Below are 12,437 nucleotides of genomic sequence, written 5' to 3' on the forward strand. Positions count from 1 at the left end.
ACAGGCATGAAAATAACATAACTGAAGTTGCAAATGTAACAATTTTCAGTTACATAGGTAGTACAGACATAAGTCTCCCACAAAAATACATTCTGGACACCATGAACTGAACACACAATACATACATCCTGGACACCCTGAACTGAACACACAATACATAAACAGAATAGTTAGACAGACAAATATTAGGCAGACAATCTGACAAACTCATTACGGAAACACTTAATCTAACACAGACATTATATATTAATGCATGACATAAACACCTAATTTGCGCTTAAATCGGCAATCTCAGAGTTTGAATAATCTGAAAGCTCAGCGTCAGAGACAAGTTCAGGATCCTCCATGATACCCTTGATAGCCGCAACATTTGGTTCTGTTCTATTCTTCTAGGCATCCTTCTTAACTATGTATAGTTGCATATCGCGGGCTAACCTACGGTGCATTTGAGAAATCTTATGTTGTAGTCTTTCACATAGTCGATCAACATTATCAGGATCTTCTTTTTTGGATCTCAACAGAACGTGCTTTTGGCACCTTAAGTTGATTTTCCCGACTTAAGGTTTCCAGCTGTACCCGCTCTATAAATAGTACGGGCCACTTGAGACGAGCAACGCCAAATAAACCATATCCTGTTTGATTGTCAGATGGCTCCATACATGAACCTCCTTGAACTCGATAATACTTGGACATCAAAAAATGTCGCTTCCCAAACCTATCACGATAACCACAAGCATAATCTAAAACAGGTATTGTTGTTTCGTCTTCAGCATCGCCATGTCCCCTTCCCCCTCCTTGTCGTGAACTATCACCCCTTTGCAAGTTCCTACCACCTCTACGATTCCCACTCCCTCCCATGAATCGTGTAGCCATGCTAATTTTTTTAAACAAATAAATGATAATTTCGTAGGCCGAAATGAGTTGTAAGGTTGTGTCTTCACCTCTAGTCGTTTATATAGTTGGTTGTGAACGGCTTTAGAAAGAAATTGAAGGAAAAACCATAGAAAATAAATGCCTTTGCATGATGACTTGACAATCCATCTGCATGTACCGACAAAATAAGGGCATGCTCATTGTAAGGTAAATCAGTGAATTCACTGTTGCCATGTGACTTTTTGAATTGACAATCCCACATATATCAATAGCAGATGAGTTGTCACTGTAATCATAAAACAGAGAAAAGCAATGCCTGTGCACCAAGTCACATGACTTGACAATCCATCTACATATACCGACAAAATAAGGGCATGCTCACTGTAAGGTAAATTAGTGAATTCACTGTTACCATGTGACTTTCTGAATTGAGAATCTCGTATATATCAATAAGAGATGAGTTGTCAATGTAATAAAAAAATCTAGAAAACCAAAGCCTGTGCACCAAGTCACATGACTTGATAATCCATTTGCATATACTGACAAGTCTCTCCACGATTTGACTACTTAATGTGTGAAAAAAGGAAGCTTATGTAGGCAATGTTGTGTTTCACTTAGCTGTGCATCATTCGTTGTTATGACCAACTATTTGTATTTCATTGAAAAGTATGACTATTTGAATTTTTGTTGTCATTTAGAATTATTTTAAAATCAACTTTTGAATATTTAATTTGTAATATTTTGGGAAACATTTGCAACATCAACTTAACATTGGTCGTAGCGTACCCATCCACAGATCAATCGTAACAAATTTGTAAATCCCACACATGGCCACTTAACCCCGTAGGTATGGAAGATTAATTATTATTTTGATTTTTTCTGAAAATCACTCGTAATAAATTTGCAAATCTCACGGACAACCACTTAACCCAATAGTATTGGAAGACTAGTGTATGAAAATATTGTTGGAATGAAAATGTATACATTAAAATAATTGTTATAAATTTTAAATCCAAAACTTACTTGGTTTTCGAATTTCCAAGAACAGTTTTTTGGAAATTATTTAATCCCCCAACTGGACCAACCACTTGGTTTTGAGCTTGTTTGTCCTGCCCCCAAGTTTAGTTTTATGTCAACCCCCCATTCCTTACCAGAGTCATCATTTTCACTGGACTTCCAGGAATTGGAAGGTGACTCTTTTTTCTTTCCTGATGGAGATTGAAATTCTTTACGTACAGGTCACTATTTAAGGAGCCTTTGTTGAGGGAAAATTTTGACTGAGCTACCTGTTCTGTGAGAACCCGAATATAAAAATTAAGTAAATAATTCAATAATAATCATATTACAATCTCAAATATTTTTGTGGTCAATCCTAAAGTGCAAATTAAATATTTGGAAGGTCTTTTAATTAATAGGACAATCCAATATTTTAGTACCGGTATTTTAGTACCATCACGACGCATCCACAACAACATCAAGGCAGCAGTAGCAACACACAGCTGGCAGCAACCAGAATCAAGAACAACAAGCAACCAGCAACACATCAAGCAGCTACCCCTTCCTTCAAACAGTAACAAAAATAGTAGCAGCAGCAGCATCTAGAATCTTAGCAGACAACAATTGGGACAATATCCACCAAATCAGACTGACGCCATATCGTATCGGCTCGATGCTGATGAATCAATAATGGGATCTCCTTTGGTAAATGAGTCATAGACCTGCACAAGTTTTCATATATGAAATCGATATCCGATAACAAGTTTGACAATAGTACATACATATGCTAACAAAATTAGAATACGACCTGACAGTATATCACAGGTATACAAACTGCAACAAGTTAGGGAAAACAAAAAGAAAGGGTTGCATGAAATGAAAAAGTAAAAATAATTTCACGGAAGTGTGTTCTTCCACAGTAACCCCTAATATCAATTATCAGTACCATTTCATATCCTCTGCGTGTCTATAAATAGCAGTACCCCAAGTATGATCATTTTCTAACCCATCTCAATAATTATTTACAACCCATATATTTATTTTCACATTACATGCATTTATATTGCTGATTAGTAATTCATTTCACATTATTGTGATAGGAGATAAGGTACACATGGTACCTGTTAGTTTGAAAATATTGTCAGCGTGTTGTCACGTCAAGCTTTATGACATGAAAACCCATGCTTTAAGTAGATTTCAAATCCACTACTCAAACTTTTTAGAACAACTAAGCATTTACCAATATGTACTAAATTTAAGACACATGATTGAATTGATAAAATGGTCTTTCCTCACGTAAAGAATTTTTGGAAACTAAAAAAACAATTCACGACCTAACAAAATGTGGCAATGCATTAAATATGACATGCATTTATATTGGTGATTAGCAATTCATCTGACATTATTGTCATAGGAGATAAGGTTCACATGGTACCTATGTGATTAAAGTTATTGTCAGTGTGTTGTCACGTCAGCCTGTATGACATGAAAAAACGTGCTTTCACTTTAAAGGAGTTGTCATTTGGACAGGAAAGAAGTACGAAGGTTTGAAGAGGGTTTTATGTAGATTTGAAATACATTAGTCAAACTTTTTACAAGAACCAAGCATATACGAATACGTAGTAAATGTACGAGAAATGATTGAATTCATAAAATGGGCCTTCACCCTCGTAATGGATTTTGAAAAAAAAATTAAAAACAAATAGTTTCCCACATAACAAAATGTGGCAAAACATTAAATATAAACTGCATTTATATTGATGATTATTAATTCATTTTGTGAATATTTGCATTTTTCTAACATTAGATAAACTGGTGTCCATCGAGGTTAGGACACAATCGACCATCAACGCACCAAAGTCTGCACAATCCAGTGCACAAAGGACACTTGCAACAACTAAAGCAATTGAAGAGATTTGCCACATTTGACCAAATCTATGTCATCGGTAATTGAAGTCGTAAATACATTATCAATTTACTGAATACTGATTCATTGAATATTACATTGACTCCAATTCAAAGAAAGTAGCGTGGAACTAATATGTAAAGAAGGCAAAAAACTACTGTCGAATTGATCGGATTCTCGTTGGACATTTTCTCTTATCATGCCCTCTTTGCAAACACAAACTACAATGGTGCAATCCACTTTGTCTGGAAGTATCCATTTCGTTGTGGATGCGGGTATGTTGAGGACGACCCGTTTTAACTTCACGTTGTCGATCTGGAATAGCAAGCAAAGTTGGGTAATCATCGTTAGGCCAATATTGCTCGTGCGGCATGGGCCTAAACTTCTGCGCAAAGATACGCTTGTGGACTTCCAATCTATACTCTGGTGCAACAAAAGGAAAAGGGTCCTCGCCCAAGTCTGCTGTCACAACAAGCATGTGGGAACATGGCAAGTGAAATAATGTGTACTTCCCACATGAACAACTTGGTGGTCGGAGACTAACTATTTGACAAGCACTTCCCCCCAATCCCATGCGGTGCTATCCTCACCTCATATTCCCCTATTCCCCTGCAGGAAAAATGTATGTACGTGGATTAATATGCATATATGTTTAAATATAGACTAACATCAATGATCGACGAGTGTGAAATGTTAATGTGTAGTGAATTCGATGCATCCAATAAAAATTACCGATTAATCGGTACCAACATATGCACATTCGCTTTAGCTTGGTGCTCGTCAATCCATCGTTGAACATTAATCGTGTACAAGTGACCCCGATTACTCGCATTTTCAGCAATGGTCTTGCCCTCGTCAAAATATTTGATGAGCCGATAAAAAGTTATCTCAACTGATACTGTAATGGGAACACTGCGTGCGCTTTTCAGTACACCATTGAAGCCCTCTATATGGTTTGTCGTCAATATGCCCCAACGACAACCACCATCATGGCACAATGTCCAATGAATAGGGTTCATCTGACTAAACCACCGTTCAACATTCTTCTCGAGCTTGTAGATATCGTCCATAATCTTGTTAAACTTCCGCACTTACCGTGCAGAACTAGCTCTCTACACAAGATCCTTCACTATTGTATTGCCGAATCTATCATTGAAATTGCTACATACGTGTCGCAAGCAATACCTATGGTACCCTCTTGGTTGAACTGCTGGATTGTCCCAAATTCTTGACACGACACTAAGCAAAGCTGAGTGTCGATCGGATATCAATGTGACCCCCTCTCGGTCACGGCACACATGTCGCCTAAGCAGAGTAATGAACCAACCCCAACTCTCGATCATCTCCTTGTCAACAACGGCAAAGGCAAGAGGTACAATCTTGTTCGCAACAGTCACTGCGGTGGCTGTAACAATCTTCCCTTTGTATTTCCCATACAAGTGTGTGCCGTCAATGCGTATCACTAGACGACAATACTTGAAGCCTTCTATTGCAGGTTTAAATGCCCAGAATACATAGTTCATGTACATTTCAGTTCCGATTGAGGTAGAGTGCAAATTCGGAATCATGTCCCACATGACAACTGTGCTTGGATTGAATGCCTGCAATGCAGCCATATATCTAGGCAACCTTTGGTATGACTCGTCCCAGTCACCAAACACCATTGCAACTGCCTTCGTCCTTTCAAGCCACACTTTCTTATATGATATAGTGAACTGAAACTTCTCCTTCACGACCTCAATTATGGTAGCAATAGGCAATTCTGGTGATATCTGCAAATATAAATTATATTTGAATACATTACAGTCATAATGAAATCCTAAAAACAATAATCTAGCATGGCACTTACCGCAATTTGTGCCTTGATGAAATGAGCAATGACCTCGGACTTGAGGTTGCAATTGTCCCTATTCATTCTAGGGTACACACATTGATGCGACGCTTCAAACCTTCTAATTTGAAAGAAATCTTTGTCTTTCAACTTCGTTGTCCGAACCCTCCAGTTGCAGCCGTGCTTGCACTCGGCCACCCAACTGTTTCCTTTGGATTCTACGACCTTGCATTCTTGATTGCGCTTCAGGTTATACAACTGAACAGCGTGCACTAGCCTTTTCTTATCAGTAAATATCATTCCTTTCTCCAAATGAGCAGTTTCGAAGTCCCACAATGGCCAACGTTCGACAACATCACGGCTAGTGATGGAACCATCGTTGTCGAAATGCAAATTATGGTAGAAAGGGATATGGACATTTGGGTGTACCTCCTGCATATCATGATGCCCTCCAACTTCGTCATCACCAGAGTCATTGTCTGCACCTTCCCATGCGCCATCCACATCTTCCACGAAATCTTCATCACTTACTCCAACCTCGTCAAAACAATGGCACTGTATCATCGGAGGATGCATAATTTTGGACACCCATCGCCGTTGTACGTTGAACATTACAAACCGGTGGACATTCTTCATTCCAGTGGGGATATGGGGTTGTAAGAACCATCGAATTATATGTTGTTGGAGCACTTGGACTTGCTCCGACACTGTAATAACCATCTACGTTCTGTGATGCATTTAATTGATTGTAACTCTGAGAATGATTGAATGGAGGGTAATCTTCAGGGAACATGTGTGCAGACTGTATAAGTGTATTGTCAGGGGATTGCGATTGTGTCAACATTTGAGTGAATGTCCCATCCACCGGAATTGGCATCTCTGTGCCACCAAAATTACTCTCCTTCTCCACATAGATTTCCAAAAAATAATCAGGGCCTAATTTATGTGGGAGCTCTAAGACATTACTTAAGGTCTCATTATCTTTGATTGGCAGCAACCTATACTTCCCCCGACATGGGAGTCTACATTTAAACTCTAATCGCATTATTTCCCCATGCGTACCAACCTTCGGCACCATCATAGCCTCTGACTCGCCCAATGTTATCCCCCTTTGCACATTATACAACCCTTGAGGTTCGGTGTCGTACGAGACACCTTCATCGCGATTGCGCAAAATCTTTCCACCCCAATAGAACATAATGCTCACAACTTCCATACCTAAACTTTGCATTCAAAGTAACTCAATTATTTCAAAATAATAAAGTAAGCACATTTGAGAGCAAACACCACATATATTACACAGGAGTGCCTTTAGGCATGGGTCTTTTGGTATTAAAAAATATTAAAGTGGCATATCGACGTGAACATGGAAATGAAAGTTATTTGCTCCATATATAACAGCATCCTGTAGACGCGCCCCGAGGGCTTTATGCTGTGCTACAGTTCGGACTTAAATGTCACAGTTCTTAATCTGATCTCACAATGTGCAATGTGAGATTGATAAATCACCAAAGAGTCCAAATTTGGCAAATCGTTTTGGAAAATTGATTTTTGTAAAGAAGTGCCAAACATGGACTTCTTTGCCAGATACAGAGTCGCCACCTAAATATTTTATTTTGGGGAATTTAGGAAACCCTGACTCGTGCTTAAGGCCATGTGTCTGTCATCACCAAAGTTGCCTCGGCTCGGGAACTTAGGTACGAGAGGGAAAGGTCATGCAATGAGCACCCTCGCTCACCCGATCGAAGATCGGCCTGTACTAAGCATGATATCTTCTTTTTTAAAACACATGCATTCTTAATCCGGTTATTAGCTTATAATTACTATGTGATGCGCACAACACACAAGTATAGACTAGATCGCCTAAGTTGGAACAAATCATCTCATGTTTGTTTGTTTGAAAATGGTTTGATGGTGCTACTCGCAAGTAGGCTAAGACGTGGATTTTGTCACCTTCGAGTGAGCTTAGAAAACATGATTTTGCCACAATCAAGTGGGCTTAAAACTTGCATTTCAACGAATTGTTCCAATTCAAGCAATCCAACCTTCACCCACAGGCATTCAGGCAGTTATATCTCATAAACAAATAACCTCATGGCAAACATGCTATCATGGCAACACTCACACTCATGCAAGATGCTAAAGCACAAAAGCTTACCTACTACTCCGAGCCAAAACAATAGCTAGTTGGTAATCAATGCATGATCCTAGCTATGTTAAGATGCCTAACACAACACATGCAAAAATGCAACTAGAATAGGCTCAACCGATCTAAGAATGGCATGTGAAATGCGACAACTCAATACACGTATTCAAGTTGGAATTGAAATACCATGCAGTTAGTATGATGCGTCGAGCCCAGTGCACGCAATACAGATGAATGATGCTAACATGCGAGCATACAGATGCTAATTGAAACATGACCTAAAACTAATCATTAAAAGCAGGTAAGTAAAAGGAAGAAAGACGTGGGGTTGTAAGACATTCACACACTCACGCACACTTATTACAAAATTTGCTCTCTCGACGGAGGGTCCGAATAAATAATACAAATCAACTAAATAATTAACTACCCTAGCTAATTAATTATTACATAACTCTTAACTAATTAAACAAATTAGTTAAGCTATGAAGAATAGGAAAGCAGCCTTGGGAAGAGGGACGAATGCATGCTCGGTCGGCTTCTCTCGAAAATCCGTTGCCATGCCACATGTTGCCTCTGTTTGCACTGTTCTGCACCTCTGAAAACTGCACAAGTCCCAAGGATGCTTTCGAACCACTCCTTGAGCACTGTGAGATGTCACTGGCCAAAATATAGGAACATCGGCCATGTGGAATTGGTCATCGACCATTTGTGAGGATCTCGGCCAACAATGTTTAGTCAAGCAGCACTGGAGATGGCTGACCGGCCATATCTTCCTGCAGAATGCTGTTTTGCTGCAGCAGAGGACAAACAGAGCATGACAATGCATTTTCAAGGCAATGTGTGCACAAACACCCTCCCTATCATGTCATGAGCTCAAGGGAGTGTAGTGCTCTACCCTCGGGCCATCAATCATGCATGTTGATGCGTGATGGCCAAAGGAGCCAAGTGTGCGATTCAATATGGAATGAATACACAAAAACACATGAATGCCTAGAACTCTATCATGTTGGATCAAGAGTGTCGGCGACCGAGGATTGAGGCACGTTTCGTCACTTCAAGTACGAATGTCCCTTGATCCTCGTGTTTGGTTTTACACCCCAAACTAAACACAATGCGATGTATGCAACATGAGCCTGCCAAAGGTAATACAACGCAACCTAACATGTAAACAACATGGCATGCAACGAGTATGCAACAATACTATGCAACCTAAACATGCAAATATGCAATGTACGAAGCATGCAAAATGCAATGTACCAAGTATGCAATAACGACGAAATGGAACAAGCATGCAACAATATGCAAGGATCATGCAAGATGGACTTAAACTGAAATGGGCAGACCTCAGCCATGCCCAAATCAGTGGCCAAAACACTAAAACTAAGGCACCAACATGCAAAACAAACATGTACACATATTGGTCCATCACTTAGGCACAAAGAGGACAACTCTCGAAAGCACTCAAAGAGTGAAAAGCATGCAAGCGTGACAACACTACGTGCTCTGAAATGATGTCAAGGATGATGCCAAATCATGCATACAAGTCAAGCATAACATGCAAGAAAGCTCAAGGCTTAAGGCTAGCCAAGGAGCTTGTACTAAGGCCACATGAAACAAGCTCCAAAGAGCTGAGGACAACCAAAACAGTCCTAGATCATGCTAAAGGGAGTCTAAAACATGCAAGGGCCAAAGCTAAAACAAGCCAAAATGAAGGGCTGAAGGCAAGATGCAAGTAAGGCCAACAAAGGGGATTACACTACACCCATTATAACCAAACATGGCATGACTTAACCAATGAAAAACAGAGACATGACATGTCAAAATAGGCCTAAAAACCCACTTAGATAGCATCCCGAAGACCTAATCATGGAGGCATGCACAATGACCCAACCTTAAGGCATAAGACACCAACTCTTCAAAGCTTTGAAAGGATGACAAATGCAAGTATAAGGCTGCACTACATGGACTGAAATCACATATGAGATGATACCAAATCATGAAAAAGGTCCAAGTAGTGCATGCTAATGACTTGGACCCTCAAGGCTAACAAGCTAGAATGTATGGTAGCTATACAAAGCATTGCATATATGATCAAAACAACACCAAACAGAGCTTAAACATGACAAAACATGGCTAAAAGTTCCTTTGAGTTGAGCCAAAATATGCAAGCATGATGGTCCAAATGCATGGTGCATGTTAAGGCAAATGAGAGAATTGCAAGACAAGTGTATGATGCATGCAAGAGGCTATCAAACCAAATTAAAACAGAGGTATATCATGGCCAAATAACACCAAATACTTGCTGAAATGAAGCCAAAACATACTAAGCAAACATGCTACCATTATGAGCCAAATATACAAGCAAATGAGACACAAGGAGAGAGGGGTGTCCCTCTCCTATTTAAGACCTCAAAAATATCTTTCCACCACTGAAAATCCTCTGGATTTCAGTGGTAGAAAGGTCATGCAAAGACAAGGACAAAAGCCAAAAGATGTGGCTCAAAACAAGGCCAAATAAGGCCTAAGAGGGGGTAGACAACCCCTAACCAAAAAGTGACCTTAAACAATTATCTTAAGCACACAAAAATAGAACTTTTTGTAGTTTATAGTTAAGCTTAAAACAACATGCAAGTATGGTCAAAAGCTTAAGCAAGAATGGGATATTAAAAGGTAGAAACTCACCCTTAAAGAACACCTTCAAGAACAGTACTCCAGCACCCTTCTCTGAGCTTAAACCACTCCAAGAACACCAAGACCAACTCCCTAGTACCTCAGCAACTAAATGATGGTGTTCTACTAGGTGCTCTAGTGCAAAAGTATGAACAAAATGCACTTTCAAGCACAAACACACACACAAATATAGAGAGAGAGGGATATATGAACTTTATATCTATTTTTGCTGAACCTGGAAAAGGAGGGGAGGCTCCCCTCTTATAGGAAATCAAATTCAAAGCTTTTTAGAGAAGCTAAGCTTTGGTTCAAATCCCTCCATACACGTGTATGGAGGGGAGGGTCTGTGCTCACCAACTGGCACAGCTGGCATGTACAATGCCTGAAAAAGGCAAAGAAAAGGCATCGGCCAGAAAATATGGTCGATCGACCAAAATAAGTGCCGACCGACCAACAAAAGTGCCGATCGGCCAACACTTTTGGCTGATGGCAAGAAAACAAGGCCGATGGCTTCAAGCCTTGGCCGGTGGCTTGAAAGGATGGCAAACAAGCCACCCTTTTCCCTCAGAAGCAAAATCACAAGTCCTTGGTCCACAACCAAGCACAAAACAGACAAGTTTAGAGATCCTAAGGCAAGGCACGCAGCCAAGACCTTCGAGAACTCAAAACGAACACGAACATAGATGATCATTGAGTGTTCAAATGATGACGTCCGAGTCTTGAGGACGGTAAAAAATGGAGTGTCTACACATCCTATATGACTTATATTTCTTGTATTATTTAGAAGGATTATCTACTTGTACATTTAAACAAAAAATCATGTGTGGGATCATTTCCCCAATTATCATGAATTAACATTTGAATTCTTTTGTTATGATTTGTCGTGATTTCTTCATCCCTTCTTACGAGCTTATGTTTTCTTTAACTTTTTGTTTTATGTTGTCATGCTTTCCCTTTGGTATTATTATTATTTTTTAAAATAATTTTTTCAATTAAAACTTTTTTTTTTTGGGCTTTCATGGGTGGGTGTTTTCAAATACTTTGAAAGAACCTTTTCCATATCTTTAATTGACATTTTGTTCAGGTTTATCAAACCCGTTTTCGTCATGTGTTTCGTGTGTAGTTACTTTCATACTTTGATTTTTTTTTAATTTCACATTCTATGAAATAGCATGCACATACTGTAAGAACTCTTCCCACAACCTCACTGTGTGCGCCATAATTTCTCATTTCATCTTCATGCATTGAACCATCCATGTAAGACATTATAACCAATAGGCCTTTGATACAGAAAAACTCTACTAAACTAATTCTTCATACTATAAGAACCTAATTTTACAAGCCCTAATTTTTCATACTTTAACAACCTAAGAACTTCCAATAGGAAAATCCTAAATTGTTCACAAGTTCAAACTCTAAACTACCATGCCCACAATTGTTCAGTCTGAAACAATAGTATAAAATATTGAAATTCCAACTTTCCATGAAGAATAAAAAGTATCTTGCCTTCTGAAAACATAAACACATTACGCTTTTGGGTCAATTGCTAATCTAATAGATTCATGTAGCTACAGCTAATCAATTCACGCATGGAGTTACAACACCTCAGTTTAGAAGAAGCTCCGAGGATTGTTGAATAAACATTTGTTTTCTTAACTCCGTTTGATTGGGCTAATTACATTGATAAAGAGGTTATCTTTGCAACTTGGTAAAGTAAATGCCAGTCAAACAGATGCCAGGTCAAGTGCAAATTAATGACACATAGACCCTTTGAACTTCTTTTGACTAAAAATCACCATAAGAATTAAGACCAACCAAAAAAGATTTTTTGAGGCTTTATTGTGATAACAAATCAGCTACCAATTGTGCTCGTAGTCTACAAAACATAGAGGAGCAATGCACCGATTGTTTATTTTTCCATCCCTACTGTTACAAGAATTTCACAATTTCTTGTAATATATTTTTCTTAAAATGGCAAACTCCTTTATCCAACTAAGCATTCATAACACTCAACA

This window comes from Camellia sinensis, chromosome 15, assembly GCF_055761805.1.
Source record: "Camellia sinensis isolate YWXY chromosome 15, ASM5576180v1, whole genome shotgun sequence".
Lineage (NCBI taxonomy): Eukaryota > Viridiplantae > Streptophyta > Magnoliopsida > Ericales > Theaceae > Camellia > Camellia sinensis.